Genomic DNA, 17,732 nt, shown 5'->3' on the forward strand with positions numbered 1-17,732 from the left:
TTTATTTACCAGTATTTGACCAAATGATGTTATTAAAATTCCTTAAACTTTACTTTCCTTAAAATGGAAATAATATCCCTTAAAATGGGCAATTTTCAAAAAGTGCTTTTGAAAATTATTGATAATATTAACTCTAGATTTATATTTCATGTAATATGCTAAGCCCTTGTTAATTGTTACCCCCATTTAATCCTGTAAAGTACCTTTAAAAGGATTTTTAAACCCTGTTTCACCTTATTTTTAAAGATGAGAAAACTGTGGCTTACAACAATGATCCTTAAATTTCAATGCCAATTTTAGCGGAGGATTTTGTTTTTTTTTTTTTTTTTTTTTTTTTTTTTTTTTTTTTTTTTTTTTTTTTTTTTTAATTTATTTATTATTATTATACTTTAAGTTGTAGGGTACATGTGCATAATATGCAGTTTTGTTACATATGTATACTTGTGCCATGTTGCTGTGCTGCACCCATCAACTCGTCATTTACATCAGGTATAACTCCCAGTGCAATCCCTCCCCACTCCCCCCTCCCCATGATAGGCCCCGGTGTGTGATGTTCCCCTTCCTGAGTCCGAGTGATCTCATTGTTCAGTTCCCACCTATGAGTGAGAACATGCGGTGTTTGGTTTTCTGTTCTTAAATGCAGATTCCAACTCAGTGGTCCAAAGCTCGGTCTGAGAGTCTGCATTTCTAACAAGCTCCCAGGTAGTGATAAGGCTGCTGTTCTACAGAGGACACTTGGTGCAGCAAGGTCTTACTGAAGCTAGTATGTACCCAAGTCACACAGCTAGTAAGTGACAGGGACAGAATTGGACCCAAAATCTGTCTGAGCTGCAAGCCCTTGTGATTATCCATTATGCCTTGTTAACTCGGCACAAGGAAAACTGAAATTCATTCACATAGAATAGAGGGAGGGCCTTTGATGAATGGTGTGGAAACTAATGGAGGCCTGATCATGAGTGCCTGGTGTGCTGACTTGGGACCCTGTCAAAGCAATGAGGAGCTGAAGCACCTGGAAGAAATTCATTTCTAAATACTCTAGTTTCTTTTTATTGTTGTTTCAAAGAAAATGTTTTGACCTTGTTTTATGTGTCACCATGATGTGATTAATCCTTTGCTGAATACTGCAAAAGGATGTTAATACATTTTTAAAAAGCTATCATTAGACTTCTTTTCTGGTTAACCTCTTTTATGTTATACCTAACCTTTGGTTCTACCTTTCTAAGTAGTAATTTCTATGTTACTGGTAGAAATTTCTACATTACAGAGTAGAAATTTCTAGTTGTTTGTAATGCAAAGAAGTAATTTCTAGTTTCATGCTTGGTTTTTATTCCAGTAGCTCATTCTTATATTTAAGCCACTGTCTTAAAAACATCATGGTTCACCAAATTGCAATAACGATTATGTAACAGATAAAATTAAAGCAACTACCTCTGGAAATATATATTATCCAGGTACAGTGAATGCATAGGAAACAAAAACCTTACAGTTTTTGGAAAAGTAATATTCAGAAGTACCAAGAAGTATTAGAGTGAGAAGTATTTTGTCATTCAATACATTTTATTAACTCTAAAATATGTTTCTGGGTTTTCCGACATACCAATAATTTAGCTTAATCTATTGTGAATAAGTGAAGAGTGGATTTATGTTGTTAATTTAGACTACAGAATGCTCTAATCATCTAACATGACTAAATCTATTTATCAGCCCTCTTACAGAAGGAAAGGTTCCCTTAGAATAAAGGCTGAAACTTGTTATCAAAAGCTTTTAAAATTTTATTTAGGATGGCAGCTAATATAAACTCTATAACTAAAAGCAATCCAAAGACGGTCTACAATGCTGTTGAACTCAGAAACTATGATGACTGATGACCTGCAAAGGAAAATGTTAGAGATTGTAGTAGTTGGCAATACAATAATAATTTTCACCCTCATTTACAATTTGTATAACATGGTTTCCAAATGGCAGATCCCTTAGAGTGCCTTTAAAAATAAGGATGAGGGCCAGGGAGCCTCAGAAGTCTCTCAGGTGATTTATTCGGATTAGTCTGCCTTGGGATCCTTTGATTATCTTCTTACATCTGTCCAATTAGATCCTGCCAAGAGCTCTGAGAAATAATCAGGACAGGCATTATATCTGTATTACTAATGTGTTTGTGTGTGTGTGTGTACGCACTCAGAGATGCTCGGAAAGTTGAGGAAGTTTACACAGCTGACCACGATTCAGAAAGAGAAGTGATGATATTTTCTGATTCCAGATCTAGTGCTTTTCCTTCTAACATTTTAAGCTGCATAAACTAAGCTATACTTTTGACAAATACCCTAATGCAGAAACTTAAGGGATAGGGATGTGAAAAAAGAATTAGTTAACAGTGTAATCAGTAATCAAAATATTGTTGTTATTTGTATGTATTGGATTTGTTTACAATGGATTTATTTGAGATTCATTTCTTGAAGTCATAGAATGAGAAAGAAATTTTAACTTCTCTAAAATGACTATGTCTTGAAGAACTTATTAGTTATTCCCTGCATCTCTATAGTGTGTTACACTCATTGGGTTATCCATAACTTGAGATGATTTGTGTGTGCTTTCCTCCCATGGTATGAAGACTATAGCTTGGGACCTGAAGTGAGAAGTTCCCATAGCTGAGACCAGCTGTGTAAGTCCCTATAGCTGAGACTAGCTATGAAGGAGCCTTACCTAAACATGCTACACACTAAATTCTAGGGAGAGAACAAAATTAAGAAGAGCAGTAACCAAAATCAGTTAAATGTGGAAGTGGGTACAGGCAATGGATTTTGTACAGTTTTGGTGAGAGAACTTTATTTTAAAAAGAGGCAGTGAAAATGGAAATGAGGAGGTGGAGACAGGATATCTGATGGAGGTACATGCTGCAGGAACTGGCAATTGAGGTTAAGGTGACTCCCGTACTTGATTTAGAGTTTTAGTAACTAGAGGGTGCCAATACCATCAACATAAAAAAGAAAGTGAGGAGGAAGACATACACCCTGGAGAAGATGCTTCTTCAGTTTTAGACAGGTTGAATTTAAGGTGAATTCAGGAGAAATGGATAGTGATACCAAGTAAGCAGCTGATATATAGAATTGGTGAGTGCCAGAGAGATTGTATTTCCAATTTAGACTTTGGTAGTTACTCACACAGAGGTATTAGTTGAAGCTACAGGGTTGAGTCAACTAATCAAGGGGAAAACTAAAAAGAGAAGTTTCTGTAAACAGCTTTGAGGGATGCCTAGATGGTAGGAGAAGGAAGATACTTCTGGGGAAAAAAAATGAGGATACTTTGGAGAGGTATGTAAATAATGTGTTCAATTTCATGAAAATCAAAGAAAGCATTTTAAAAAGGGCATCCTAACATCAGGTGCCTAGAGAAGACGAAGAGAAAGGCATTGAAGGGTTGTGAAGGCAAGGCCATTGAAGGGTTATCAAGTGTGGATCAAAGCGAAGCAAATATAGACTATGGAGAGTCATAAAGAAATGCAAATATCAAATATTTCAGTTTCCTCTTCTTCCAGGTGAGAAGAGTAAAAAAGAAAAGATTAAATTACTGGAAATCAATATCCTAGGGCACAGGCCTAAGAATCTCTCCTGTGTTCTTCGAGCATGTACCTATACAACTACACCTGATAAGCTCCTATTCCAATCTCTGCTTTTGAGCTCTCAGGTAAACCAACAATAAGTACAGATATATCAAGACATCATTTACTTCTATCTGTTCCTTCTATACTCCATTCTGTTTTTTGTTTGTTTGTTTGTTTGTTTTTGGAGACAGAGTCTCGCTCTGTCACCAGGCTGGAGTGCAGTGGCACAATCTCCACCACTGCAGCCTTTGCCTCCCAGGTTCAAGCTATTCTCCTGCCTCCGCCTCCCTAGTAGCTGGGACTACAGGCATAGGCCGCCACACCCAGCTAATTTTTGTATTTTTAGTAGAGACGGGGTTTCACCATGTTGGTCAGGATGGTCTGTATCTCTTGACCTCGTGATCCACCTGCCTCAGTCTCCCAAAGTGCTGGGATTACAGGTGTGAGCCACTGCACTTGGCCTCTATTCTGGTTTTTAATCCAGCACGTGTGTTTGTGTGTCTGCACACTTGGGTGTATCTGCGTTGAGTTATTCTTGTCAAGTATTTCTAGCTTCAGGAATTAGCTAAGTTTGGTCCTTCCTTATATACAAAAACATGCAAAGCCTGTACTGTGTTATTGCAATAAATTCAGTCTCTATTTTTGTAATACTATGCGTATCTTAAGCATATGTACATGGGTTTGCAAGTTAATCGATTTTTACAAAATATATTAATACCTTAGTTCTTAACTGAATGTCTTGCTATTTTAACAAATAATTATATCATTATTTTAAAATCAGGGATTGCTAGCACATGAAATCCTGATTTTAGACATCAGTAGTATGAACTAAATGTTTTGTTATTGTTGTTGTTGTTGCCTTTATCCCTGAAACCTAGCCATGTGTCAAGCCATAGTAGAATCTCATTAAATATCTGGTAAAGGAATGAGTAAATGTGCAAGGATATCTAATTTTTGCTAGTCTTAAAATATCTTGAGAAGTTACCAGTAATTGGGCAGATGGTAATAGTTAAGCCAATAAACCATTTTCTTAAGCTGGTCAATATTATTTATTCAACAAGTATTTACTGAGCATCTACTGTATTTCCAGAGCACAGTAAGCACAAATAATGTTTCTCCTTCAGTGCTCAGAAGCAAGTACATGAAAAATTGCATCCCCCTAATAGCTAGTATAATAAAGGCACTATCGAAGGATTAAACAAGATTCTTTTAGTCCTTCAGGAGTAAAGACCCCCTAGAAGAGGTGACATTTTGACTACTCTATTTTCAGAGTGCTTAGCACATCAAATAATATTGAAGTGTGAGTAAGAAATTATCAGGCAAACAGTTGGGTAGAAACAGAGTATTCTAAGAAGACAGAACAACGTATTTACAGGTATAGAGATGAGAGAAATGCTTAACCAGTAAACAAAAAAATTAAAACATTGCTTAACCACTGAGCTATTCTACAACTGTATTAGAATAACTGTTCAGCACATTTGAATTCAGTGTGTGCGAATTACGTACTATAGAAGCATAGGTTGGAAGGACATACTTGACCAGATGGTAAATAGCAGACTATGCCAAGAATTTGAAGATTTTTTTTTTGAGGGCAGTAGGGAGCCATGGAATATTTAGGCAGAGTAATGATGTGATTGGATTGTTATTTTTAAGCTGATTGCTTCTTATTAAACATACAGTGTATTGGAGGAGGAGCCAAGCATAGGGAATTTCTTCAAAAGATGCTCTAAAAACAGTAAGAAAATAAGAAAGTAGCAGCCTAGATTGAGAGTAGTATAGATGGATGAAAAACTCTATAGACATGGAGGATGTGGAATCAGCAGAACTTGGAGACTCGTTAGATGTAAAATATGATAAAATAAGAGGATGTGAAGATGCCTCAAATGTTTCTGTCTTGGTCAAAGAGGTAGGTTAGGGTGCTATTAACCAAAAGGAGAAATGCCAGAGGAGGATCACGTTTGCCATAAGAAAATTAGCCATTTTAAACATTTTCTGATGAAAAAAAAAATATTAGATACAGCATACTTTCCGATTTATCCCCTGCCTCTTTTCCATCCTCTTCTTTCATCAGTCATCTTTGAGCTTTATGCTGCAGCCATTGTGAGTTCATACTCATGCTTCTCTAAAAGATTCACACTCTCAGGACTGGTTACTTGCATATGCTGCTCTATGGTCTTGAACTTTCCCTAACTAGAGTACAACTCCCTTGTGCCCCTTTAGCACGTCATCCATACTTCTATCAGAATTTATCACATCTCATCATTATTTTTTATTTACCTTCCTCCTTCATTCCATACAGGCTCCACAGTTTCTGATTTAGTCACTTTTGAATACCCAGCACTTACAATTATTATTGGCATATAATGAGTCCTTAATGTATTTTAGAAAGTTTCTAAAATAGGGATAGATGTGGACTCTTCAGTATATAGTTACTTTGACAAAAGTAATATTTGTTATAAAAACAATTAAGCATCATAGTTAAGGCCAAGATTCTGGGGCAGGACTACTTGGATGTGAATTCTGGTTCCATAGTTATTAGCTTTGTGATGTTGGACATGTTACTTAACCTCTTTGTGATTTTGTTTCCCTATCTGTTAAATGGGGATAATAGCAATATCTATTTATAAGGCTTTTGTGATCACTAAGTGAGTTAGTGCATATAATGTGTAACAGCATCTCCAACTGTAGCTATAAATTTTAAAATTCGTTATTGATGGATTTTAGCCATATGGTAAGTAATAATCACAAGTGTCCCTGTCTTTCTCTCTCTCTTCTAAGATTATGTCTACCTTTCTTACAATCTGAAGGAAAATCATTTATATACTTAACAATGAATAATGCTCTCCACCACTCAGCTCTGAAAGACGTAGAATGCAGGCTACTTTAATTTAGATGAAATGGTTGTCATTACAGCGTAAACAGTATCCCATTAGTCTTCATAATAGTCTACCAGATAGCTGGCTGATAAATATTATTATATACCTATTTTCTTCTTTTAAAATATATTGTAGAAAGAGATATTTGCAGTGGACTTTCTCCTGTAATTCCAGCACTTTGGGAGGCCTGGGCGGGTGGATTACCTGAGGTCAGCCTAACCAGTATGGTGAAACTCTGTCTCTACTAAAAATACAAAAATTAACCGGGCACGGTGGCACATGCCTGTTGTCCCAGCTACTCGGGAGGCTTTGACAGGAAAATCACTTGAACCCAGGAGGTGGAGGTTGCAGTAAGCTAAAATCACACCACTGCACTCCAGCCTGGGTGACAGAGCGAGACTCCGTTTCAAAAAAAAAAAAAATCACAAAGCAAGATGGATAACATATCTGGGTTTATTACGAAGAAAGTGTTCTACTTCTGAATCCTTGCCTCCTTAAAGTATTTTGTTACCAATCACCAAAGATCAGTTTTTCTGGCAGACTTGAATAAGGTTTATGTCATTTTAAAAAGATATTCTTTACATGTAATATGTTATTATTTGACTTACTATACTTAAAGAACATAGAGGAATTTTTGTTTAGAATTACTTACTGTGCCCACGAAGAGTTCCTAACAATATGCAAATGCAGAACTCTAACATTTTAAGTGATTTAAGAAAACAATTATCTAATATTTATCCCTTTTGTACATTTGCAACAATAAATGTTAGGTGATAAAAATAGAAAGTTAAGAAATTTTAATATAATTTTAATTAGATTATTTTAACATATTTTTAGAGAAGTGATTTATTTATAACCAACTTACATATAATTCTGTAGAAGGCCCCCCCTGACAACAATTACTAGTTATCATTTAGTAATATCCTTCTGTCTGACCCAGTGATAAATCAAGATGTTCTATTCAAATATTGGCCTCACTCTAAATTATTAACTAATGCCTTATAACTAAAAAAATCTTTTATTTATATATAATTTTGGAGGCCTTATTGCTTACTAGTTCCTTTTGAGACATTTAAAGTGAAACATATGTACTAAAATTATTTTAAAATGACATATTGTTCCATTTTGATTACATTAAACAGGAAACTAAAAGATTAGTTGGTCAACCTATTTATTCTCTAAGGTGTTTTATTCTTTTTTTTTTTTAAATTTATTTATTATTATTATACTTTAAGTTGTAGGGTACATGTGCATAACGTGCAGGTTTGTTATATATGTATACTTGTGCCATGTTGGTGTGCTGCACCCATCAACTTGTCATTTACATCAGGTATAACTCCCAATGCAATCCCACCCCCCTCCCCCCTCCCCATGATAGGCTCCGGTGTGTGATGTTCCCCTTCCTGAGTCCAAGTGCTCTCATTGTTCAGTTCCCACCTATGAGTGAGAACATGCGGTGTTTGGTTTTCTGTTCTTGCGATAGTTTGCTAAGAATGATGGTTTCCAGCTGCATCCATGTCCCTACAAAAGAATTATCAAAAGTTCTAAAGAATTACATAAATGTAAGTATTCTCAATTTGAAGAAGAAACAAAGTTGGTTTAAATATTTCTGTCTAAAAAAGATATCTATTGAGTTCATCATAAAGATAGACTTTTCAGATGGATGTTTTCAATATTAGATGATTATATTAGCATTGCAAAAAAAAGGTGGTTGCACAGCTTTTGAAGACTACCTTTTAGGAAAAATATAAAATTACTTTCTTTGGGGAATAGCAAAAGACTTTACCATACCAGACAATAAGCTACATATTATTATTGGATTGTATGAACTATTATAGCAATTTCACTTAAATCAATGAAACAATCTCTATATATGCAAATTAGTATTGACTATGAAATTGTCATCACATGATCATTTGTCTTATTAATTTATTTGCTATAATATTTAAAATTTAGAGAGCTACATCAAAAGACACTGCTCAGGTAAAGGTATTTCCTCTCAAAAAAAGAATACCTTCAGAATAATTTTATGTCCTCGAGTTTATCAATAAGAATGAAAATAAATTAGTGACTTTTTAATGCATAATTAATATCCAACAATCAGAGTGTCAGTGGGCACAAAGTGAACTGTAATTTATTTGAGCAAAAAATAATAATTGGTGTAAAGAGCAAAAATCCATTTTAAGTACTGATTCTGGAAAAATGAAAAGGTACTTTTGATAAAATAATGATCTCAGAAAAAAATGGAATATAAAAGAGCTAGAAAAAAAAAAAAGCTGGGCATAACCTATTTGGCCCTGTTTCCTAATGGATGCACTCTTGATCTTGAACTTTTACTAATGCTTTTAGGTATATTCCATGAAATCATGTTTTTATTATTAAGCAAGGGTTAGAAAATTAGTGAGAGTCAACCCTTCATACCATTAGAAAGAGTATGATTTAAAGCAGTGACATGTCTTTTTCATAATTTTTAAGAAGTAAAAGAAGAAAAGCAGAATAGAAAAGCATAGGTAGGAATGCTTTTCTCTAATCACAAAACTTCATTTTGGGAGTCTTGTAATTGCATAGTCCAAACACCCTCTCATTTAAAAAGATTATTGAGCCAAGTGCAGTGGTTCATGCCTGTAATCTCAGGTACTTGAGAGGCTGAGGCAGGAGGATCGATTGAACCCAGGAGTTGGAGACCAGCCTGGGCAACATAGTGAGACTCTGTCTCTAAATATATATATATATAAGCTTAGCTGGGCATGATAGTGCATGCCTATAGTCCCAGCTACTGAGAAGGGAGGCTGAGCCCAGAAGTTTGAGGATGCAGTGAGCTATAATCATGCCACTGCACTGTAGTGTGGATGACAGAGAAACACTCTGTCTCTTTAAAAAAAGATTATTAATGATCAGAATATAATAACTATTGTATGAAATACATATTTATGCATGCAAGAGAATAGGGAAACCTCCCTGGAATCAAAAACGAAGATGGTCGAAAACCACAGATGAAGCCACAGACATCTCAAGAGCCTTTGTCAATTCTAGTCTTTGTATTTTAATGACCATTGAGGACTGGCACTTTGAGGAGCACTTCCCTATACACCATTAGCACTTAGAACAGCTTCTGGCACATTAAACCTGTTCAGAAAATATTTGTTGGATGAAAAATTTGACTCAGTGCCCAGTGTAGTAACATGTAAAATTTAACAGGAGGTACTTTTACTTTATATTATCGTTTCATTATGCCTGGCAACTAAGGTTGTTAGCACTTTTTGAAGGGAATAATTTGGAAAAAACCCTCAAAAGAAATATTGCATTGAAATGATTATGAATAATTTGACTGACTGAAAGCTACTTGTTCCCAAAACTAATGACAGCATGCTCACCGTGGCAGAATTGCAATCTGCTTGCTTCAACAGTCGTACTAAAAGCTAAGAAGCTGAAGATCATCCCACCACTGTCCCCAGTTATAGGAGACTAAATTATGCAACTACTTTTTGGACTATAGTTCTACTATTTTTCCAAGAAAGCAGCTGAGAACTTGGTCTGTATTGCTAATTACATGATCAGTGGATCTGACATATTTGTTTCATTGGAACCTCTTGTGCTATTAAGGTTTTTATCACTAGGCATGTGAGGATAACGGGTCAATTCTACCATATGAATATCTAATTGTCCTTTCCAGGGAAAGGGAATTTTGAGGTTTTAAACATTATATGACTCTAATATCCCATTCTTTCTTCTTTAAAGGATGAGGGAGCTTTTGACTGACTTAGAATTCTTTAATTTTAATTAGGAAAAGTGGTAATTCCTTTTAGTACAAAGCTATTGTGGTATAAGCCACAGAAATACTGTAGTTCAATTACATTACATAAGGGAAGCAGCTCACAGCTAAGATGGTCACCAACAATTCTCTAGAATAGACTGAGGCTCTCCATGCTGCTGTGCCATTAAGCAGCATTCTCTTTAATCCTAAGGGCAAGGTATAGGATTAAAAATCAGCAGAGGGGCTCACGCCTGTAACCCCGGCACTTTGGGAGGCCAAGGTGGGCGGATCACAAGGTCAAGAGATCGAGACCACCCTGGTCAACATAGTGAAACCCCGTCTCTACCAAAAATACAAAAAAAAAATAAAAATAAAAAAATAGCTGGGCGTGGTGGAGCACACCTGTAGAAGACCCAGCTACTCGAGAGGCAGAGGCAGGAGAATCATTTGAACCTGGGAGGCGCAGGTTGCAGTGAGCTGAGATCACACCACTGCACTCCAGCCTGGTGACAGAGCAAGACTCTATGTCAAAAAAAAAAAAAAATCAGCTGAGACCTGCACTTCTTAACTGTGAGTTGCACATGGTGATTTCTTTCCAAAGAGTACAGTATGCAAAGAGGAGGAGGTCAGTTTTAGGACGGAAAAACCTGACAAACATTACCTCAGCAAGGTGGCTAAGGTAAACATCAGTGGTGATCAATCAGGTTGATAGCATGGACTTTGAAATATGATGAAAATGACGTTTTTACCTTTGCAGTCTTCCCCAAAATTCAGTCTAATTATGAGAAACATCAGATAAATTCCACTAGGTGGACATTCTATAAAAGAGCTGACCAGTACTTCTCAAAACTACCTAGTTTATTCAAAAGAAGTAAAGTTAAAGAAACTGTCCACACTGAAAGAGTCAAAAGAAACAACTGAATGTAATGTAATGTCCTGGAACATTAAAAAAGCGTCAACCTAAATAACAAACAGAGAGAAAGAAAATGATGTGAAAGAAAATGATGTTTATTTCAGAATAGGACACTGAAATGGGAATATGCAAACTATAGTAAACTGTGTGTATTCAGAGAGGTAAAGAAGGAAAAAATAAGGAGAATTACTTGTTTTGAAATAATTATCTACGAATTATTTGGCTACAAATCAATAATAAGGGTGATACCAGTTAGAGGTTGGAGAAGCAGTTGCTGGGCAGATGTTGTTGCATTTGTTTGTGTAAGGGCCTTAGCACAAGGTTGTGTATTTTTCAATCTTGTGATAGTTTTTGTTATCAGATATACAAGCATGAGAACCCTCTCTTCATGGCCTTCCACAGTGCTATTTGTCAGGGTATTTTTTATTTTTTTTAAATACTAGTGACTCCATTTTTATTCTGACAACTTTTCCAAAAGATACCAGATAAAAACTAAGGAAATCTGAATAGAATGAAATTATTTTAGTCAATAATAATGTATTAATATTGGTTGATTGTTATTACAAATGTAACATACCGATATAAAATTATTAGCAATAGGTGAAACTGGATTCAGGGTGTATGGGAACTCTTTTACCCTATTCACAATATTTCTGTAAATATATAGCTGTTCTAAAAAATAAAATTTATTTTAAAAATCAGTAGAGATTTACTACTCATTGTATAAGCCAGGATTCAAACCACTTGAGATACTTCAATCAGAAGGAATTTAATATCACGAATCAGTTACACAAGTGATGGAAGAGCTAAGAAAACAGAGATGAGCTGGAAGTCACTACCACCTCTAGGACTAGAGAATCAAAGAGAGAATTTCATATTAGCAAGTTTCAGGGGCTGGCCACCCAGCAAAATCTAGAACTATAATGAGCCTGTTTAGTGAGAACTGAGACCACAGAGGAAGGGGCAATTTCACGGGGGAACCGGAGCAATGAAGAGGATGCAGATGGTACAGGAAATGCCAAGAGTGACAGAAAGAAAAGAGAAGAAATATTCTGGGTCCTTCTACCCTCTAGTCTTCCTGTGCCTTCCCCTGACTAAATCAACTAGAAGACAAGTTGGCATGTGATATGGTTTGACTGTGTCCCCTCTCAAAATATTCATCTTGAAGTGTAATCCCCACAAGCCCCTATGTGTCAAGGGCAGGACCAGGTGGAGGTAATTGGATCATGGGGGTGGTTTCCCCCTGATTTTCTCATGATAGTGAGTAAGTCTCATGAGATTTGATGGTTTGAAAAGCATCTGGCATTTCCCCAGTTTGCACTCACTCTGTCCTGCCGCACTGTGAAGAAGGTGCCTGTCTCTCCTTTGCCTTTCACCATGATTGTAAGTTTCCTGAGGCCTCTCCAGCAATGTGAAACTGATGAGTCAATTAAACTTTACTCTTTCCTTTATATATTACCCAATCTTGGATATTTCCTCATAGCAGTGTGAGAATGGACTAATACAGCATGGAAGCCTGGAAAACATAGTTATGTGATAGAGAGATTAAATGAAGAGAATGGCAAGAATGGATCTGAGAAAAAAAAAGGCACATAACAAATGCTCCAATCTTTTCTTTAACTAAATCTTTATGTATTATACTGAAAACAGGAACAATGCCTATTTAAGAAATCTATAGTCTTTGTTTCTTTTGCTTTATATGGAACGCAGAAGAAGAATATAATTATTTGCTTCTGGTATACTTTAATTGGTGTTTAGTAATTCCTTTCACTTTTACTCCCTCCCTTCTTACTTCTTACACTCATTTAAAAAAATAGTTTTCACTCTTTTATTGTCAAGATTAACATTTATCTTCATAGGCAATTTTCCATATGTTGTAACTTTTTGAATGAACTGTAAAATTATATTGAACTGTTTTTACTCAAAAGAACCTTGTCATCTCATTGTGGAAGACGAATGTCAAAAACTTTGCTCTTATGCTATTTCTTTGAAATAAGGAAAATGAGAGAAATTCTTAATAACCAAGGATAAGTCGAATAGTAATTTTACAGTATGACCAAACATATTGAGTGTCTGGAATTAAGCAGCATTTCGAAAAGGGGAGAGTGTTTCAGTGATGTTGATGGGCAAGATACTTAAGGAGGAAAAAGATTCATGATTTTTTTTTTTTTTGAGGATTGTGTAAGTTAAAGTCACCAGATGTTTCAGTTTTGCTGAGTTTTTAACTTTCATTAAAATTGAGGAAATGTCACTACCATCTGTGAATTCCCTAACCCAAGCTTTCAACTGACGCTGATTATGTTGTTGACATGGACTGAATGTTTGTATCACTACAAAAATTCATACGTTGAATCCCTAATCCCCAAAGTGATGGTATTTGCAGGTGAGGCTTTTGGAAGGTAATCAGTTTTAGATCAGGTAATGAGATTGGAACCCTTATGATGGAATCAATGCTCGTGTGAAAAGAGGAAGAGACATGAGAGCTCTCTCTCTCTCTAGCACTTCGCCTTGAAAGAATACAGCAAGGAGAAAGCCTACAAACAAGGAACAGGGGCCTCACCAGACCCTGAATATGCCAGCACCTTGATTTTAGACTCCTCAGCTTCCAGAATTGAAAGAAATAAAGATTTGCTATTTAATCCACCCAGTCTACGGAATTTGTTAGAGCGGCTTGACTGAGTAAGACAGTTGTGATTTACTGTATCTAAACCAAAACAGTACTTCCTGTGATATTTGATGATGATGTTGAATTTCCAGATTTTTGTTAGAAGCTCTTAGTTGTAGTTCTCTTAACAGTAGAATTATTTTATGCCCAAGAAAATAGAAAAAGAAAGTTAATTCTAAGAGACCACAGTTAAAATCAACTTTGATGTCAAATTAAAGTTTTAGAAAATACTAAAATAGGCACAGTTTCTCTATCCAACAAGGAACTGAATGACACTGTGTATATTAGGTACGCATATATTCTTTTATTCAGAGATTATTGTGTTATGAATCCATATGCTACAAATTTTACAATATGATTTTTTTTTCCCAAGATTATGACAGTGAGAACAAGCTGCTGACTACCACACCCCACTTTCAGAACTAATTTCAGCGTACAGCAGAGATATTTCCTTATTTGGAAATATGCCACGGCAATTTTAATAACATGACTTAAAGAAAAAGGTTGTATATCTGAAAATTAAAAGAAAATAAATGTACTTCACTATCACGTCCATGACAGCAATGACCAAATTCACATGGGTAAGAGTAAGAAGGGTCCATGCCGTATAGGAGTATATGATCTGCATCAAAGCTATGAAAGCTAAAGCAGAACAAATGCCTTAAAACTGCTTGCTGGTGATGACAGCTTTGTATCTTCCACATTAGCCATCTACAAGATTGATATATAGCCTAAAAGCTCTTCCCAATGGAAAACTTAATCTTAGTGATTTTTTCTATGTATGTTCTCTCAAACAGCATTTAAACTACCTAACGAAAAGATTGCATATTAAAATTAAAAAAAAAATTTAGTCAAAAATATTACACGTCCAACTAAAATAACTTGAAACTGCTTTTTATGAATATTTTGTCTTTTACTGTTGCATACAAATCTATGACTAGAATTTAGAAAATCAGACTAGAAGTAAAAATAAAATAGTAAGAGTTGTAAAGTTTATGAATTCATACTGAGTCAGATTCAGAAGAACAGAAGTAATTGAAAAACTGAGGTTGCAGCAGATACATCTAGATTATAAAATGTAAACAGTACTTGGAGAAAAGTCTTCTATTTGATCACCCTGTCAGATTTCCTACTTTAATAACAAACTGTTCTGTTTATATCTAAGGAATAGACAACAAAATCAAAAAATGACAGTTTCTGCATTACCCAGTGTCCTAGAATTTTTACTGTTGATATTTACGATAAACATCTAAGCAATGAGCTCCAACTTCAGTTGGAATAAAAGTAGGTAATATTTAAATGAATTACACTAACCTAATTTTAATTTCAAATCTATTTATTAAGCAACTTAACTGGCCTTGTGAATCACTGAATTTCTCTTCATCAAATCCAAATGAATCTTTGAATATACAAGGAAACTTTTGATTTACTTCATTCCATACATTTTTCTTTTAAAATAAGCTTTCATAACCAGTGATTTTTAATAGATGATAGTAGTTATTTGTGGTCATTCTAAAGACAACTATAACAAAGTATATTATTCTTTTATTCTTCTACAAAGTTATTATCCGCAGAAAAATGTTGATTCATTCTAGTTTATTGGCTTTTGGAAGCAGATTTTCCCTGAGGGTGATCCCTTTTTAGTCTTCTCTAAGGATAGATCTGAATTTAGATTGCGATCTTCAGAGTTCACACAGAGCCTAATAGTGTGTATTGTTGATGCTCAGTAACGATTTGCCATTATCTGGTTTCCTAATAACAAGGTGAAGCAGGGCTTGCTTTAGTTTATTGCCATGGCTCCCCAGGTTCCTGCTGTGGCTAGCTGCTTGTCCAAAATTATACAAATTTTCACATCATAGCAAAAAAACAAAGCCAAAAAGATGCAGTAATTTACATCAAACAACCCATACAAAAAAAAAAAAAAAGCTACACAAGCTCTTGTAGAACAAATATGCCCAGAAAATGATAGCATCTGCAGAGAAAAGTCCATGAATCATAAATATCTAGCTCAATGAAGTATCATGACATGAGCCCAGAGCTGTCACCTGTCAAGAAATAACGATTCAATTTTAAGTCATATCACAATAACCATAGTCAAGAACACTACTAAAATCCTGTTGTTTATAATAAGAATTTTAAGAAAATGTGTACGTAGTTTTATTTTCAAGGTACAAATAAATAAAAGCTTTACATCTGCTATGTGCATTAAAATTTTCCCATTTTTAACTGTAAAAAAAAGACAGAATAAAAATATAATTTTTTGACTGGGCTCAACAGCTCATGCCTGTAAGTAATCCCGGCACTTTGGGAGGCTGAGGTGGGCAGATCGCCTGAGGTCAGCAGTTCGAGGCCAGCCTGCCCAACATGGTGAAACCCTGTCTCTACTAAAAATACAAAAAATATCCAGGCAGGCACCCTCAGGAGGCTGAGGGAGGAGAATTACTTAAACCCAGGAGGCAGAGTTGCAGTGAGCTGAGATCGTGCTTCTGTACTCCAGCCTGGACAACAGAGTAAGACTCTGTTTCAAATATATATATAAATTTTAGAGCAATTATCTGTGATACATGCAGCCACTCACCTTTTGACTGTGGGTCAACAGCTGCAGAGTTGCTCAGAGGTACATCAGTCCCCATTTTTTTCTAGGCTTCCATGGTCTCCAAGCTTCTCCCTGAATATTAAGATAATTCCCTTTCACTGAAGTGATTCTATTCAACTATAAACAGCTTTATTGGTAAAAATGGAAAATTAACATTTTCTTTTCAAGACCACAGATTGTTCTGGGAAAGGGACTTGACATGTGTAACAATTCTCTTCTCTTCCAATATTTACTTCTCCAGAGAACACTGAACAATCTTTCCTTAGCAGGCTTAAAGAGCTTTTTGTACTGTTACTATCTGGTAATGCTTCCTTCTTGTGAACATATGGATCCAGTGAACTGCAAGATGGACAGAATTAATCAGCAAAGTCATATTTTCCCATTCCCTCTAGATTAATTTGTGGAAGTTTTGATAAGGGCATGGAGTAAAAGCATAGTGTGTTTCTTAGTTTTACAGCTTACATCAAGATCATTCTTTTTCATATTTGTCATTTTGTAAGATCTGTATTTGAGTATAGATGAAGCCAACCTCCTCATACTAAAAACGAGAAATGACAAGCTAAATTTTGATTCCATCATAATCAATCACCTTCTGATAACTTCAGAGGAAGAAGCAATGGCCAGGCCAGACCAGGAGACTTTATATAGAGTAACATCTTTTTCTCTGCTTCTCCTGTGACTGGGGTGGGAGATGAGCAGTTTGGAGGTGATTTCAAGTTTCTGTGAGAACTTTGAAATAGTGCTGCCATTAAAGAGAGAAATCTCACCAGAAATAAATAGTGCAGATAATATCTAAGCACTATTTATTGGATAGAAACTAAAGGGATTTGGTTAAAAAAAAAAAATACCAATTCTAAATTTTTCTACACACCATCTTACAACATAAATAACTTTTGTTAATTTTGGTATTGCAAAGAGTGGGGAGACATCTTGATCATCAGTGAAACAATCTTCCTTGGTCATTCCTCATGCCTCTCTTTGTCTCTTGACATGAAGGGATATTGAAGATGCTTTGTTAGAACCACCTTCACTTTCTTAAACAGATTGGCCTCTTGGGAGGGGCAGTAGGTGTTGGTTCTCACTGCTTTCTTTATATTTCTTAAAAATTGTGCTCTATCTGACCGAATGCCCCAAAGGTTTTTGCATTGTTGGGAAGTGTTTTTTACATTTAACGTTAATAACCCTAGCTACCTCCATGACAAGGATTTTCCCCTTTGTTTCCATCATTCTATGGCATTTGATGAGTTGGAGAAGAGAAGGAGTTTGGTTGATATTGTAAACCTGCTCTTAGCACTTTTGAGCAACTCTGCATGTTTTACAACTGTTTTTTTCT

At 35.5% G+C, this 17,732-nt stretch overlaps 1 protein-coding gene across 1 annotated transcript in view; it reads right to left on the bottom strand.

Annotated features, from left to right (window-relative positions):
• The window catches only part of NPFFR2 (neuropeptide FF receptor 2), a 124,595-nt gene extending 108,059 nt beyond the window's left edge, over positions 1-16,536 (bottom strand). Inside the window, exon 1 of the mRNA XM_045392511.2 lies at positions 16,382-16,536. The gene's annotated coding sequence lies outside the window, so the exon portion shown is untranslated. The remainder of the gene's footprint in view (positions 1-16,381) is intronic.
• Between the last annotated feature and the right edge of the window lie 1,196 nt (positions 16,537-17,732).

The sequence above is a fragment of the Macaca fascicularis genome, chromosome 5, assembly GCF_037993035.2.
Source record: "Macaca fascicularis isolate 582-1 chromosome 5, T2T-MFA8v1.1".
Classification (NCBI taxonomy): domain Eukaryota; kingdom Metazoa; phylum Chordata; class Mammalia; order Primates; family Cercopithecidae; genus Macaca; species Macaca fascicularis.